This window comes from Meleagris gallopavo, chromosome 6 (assembly GCF_000146605.3).
Source record: "Meleagris gallopavo isolate NT-WF06-2002-E0010 breed Aviagen turkey brand Nicholas breeding stock chromosome 6, Turkey_5.1, whole genome shotgun sequence".
Taxonomy (NCBI): domain Eukaryota; kingdom Metazoa; phylum Chordata; class Aves; order Galliformes; family Phasianidae; genus Meleagris; species Meleagris gallopavo.
Window position 1 is genome coordinate 43,469,867 of NC_015016.2, and position 1,537 is coordinate 43,471,403.

Sequence of the window (1,537 nt, forward strand, 5' to 3'; positions counted from 1 at the left end):
CTCGGTAGCCACGCTGCAGCTGAATCTGCGGCGTAATAGCCCACCTGTGGGTCGGCTTTATTTAAAACGCGGGGTGCTGTGAGCAGGGGCCAGATGTAGCGGTCCGAACGCCGCCGATGCAGGAAGGGGAAAGGAGGTGCCGGCGCTGCCCCGAGAGCCGCGCTGTGGCTGCCAGTGCCGCAGGAGAGCGGGCGGCGGTTCCGCTTCTCACGCAACTGCTGCGCTCGGACGCGGCCGTCCCCTGTGGCAGCTCCGTTAGCCGCCTCAGTGCCTTGGTAGTGGTGAGCGGGCTCGGCTCCCAAGGGCAGAAGCAGAGGACGCGGCAGCTCCTTTCAATGACAGCGAGGGGTGGTTTCTGTCTGCCGTTCCTCTGATTCTGGAGGCATCACGTTACTCTACAGTGCGAGCTGCCCTTGGGACAGGCGATGCCTTCCTTCCCGCGCTGTCACGTACTCGGTCCTTTCCTTCCCTCTCTTCCACCCCAGCTGGTGTTGCTTTGACCTTGTGCAAACGCTTCAGGGTAGTATTTCTTTTTTTTCTTTTTTTTCTTTTACGCTGCTAGCCGTCGTGGCATGAAGGCTCCTCTTAGTCCCAGGACGAGGCAGTGCTAGCGCTGCGGATGGGTGAGACTGCAGGAGCTCCGGGTACTCCCTTCATTCGGCTGCGAGACTCAGGCAGGTTTAAACTCTGTTACAGGAGCTGCACCTCCCAGCAAGGGAACCACACCTCGCAGCACTTTAAACCAAGCTAACTTGGTGCTACAGTGGTCTCGCTTGCTTCTCACAAATCCTCTTTCCAAGGAGTTCTGTGCAATCTTTCCCACGCGCTGATGTCTGTGTGACCTTGCACAGGCGTGGGGGAGGGCATGAGCACAAGCAGCCCTTTGTTGATTTGGTGTGAGCTGACAAATTTGGGATCCCATCCTTGCTTGTCTGTAGGCATTAAAGTAATAAAGATGATTTATAAACCTATAGATACCTTTGAAATAGAAATGTATGTATTATACTTTGAGTTTATTACGTTTTTTATAAGCTTCTCATCTGGTTTTCACCTACACACACGTATGGCATGTGAGTTTGGACAAAGCTAAATACTTGTCCTGTGTGTGCAATGTCATTTACTAAGAAAGACTATGGGGAAAAAAATAGTGTATAATTATGAATTCTTCTTATTGTAAACGACCCAAGAAACTGCTGGAAATGGAAATATAAGCAGCAGAAAAATAAAATTCTGTAGTGTCATATATACTTTTTTTTTTTTCAGCACATTAGAGTCCGATTCTATGGTAGTGTCAGTTTGAAAACTAAATTTCTTACTGTGAGTTTGAAAAGTAACTGCGGACCTAATAGGATTGGCTAAAGAGAAAGTAACTGTGTAGATCACACTGGACTCTTGGAATAACAAGAGCTGTAAACAGTTTCGGTTCAGCAGACAAACTTCCAAAAAAAAAAAATACCCCTAGGAAATTAAAAATTCACTTTTAGTTACAGTCCAAGTTAACCTCAGTCTCTTAAGATGGAAAATCCTAAGTCAATAA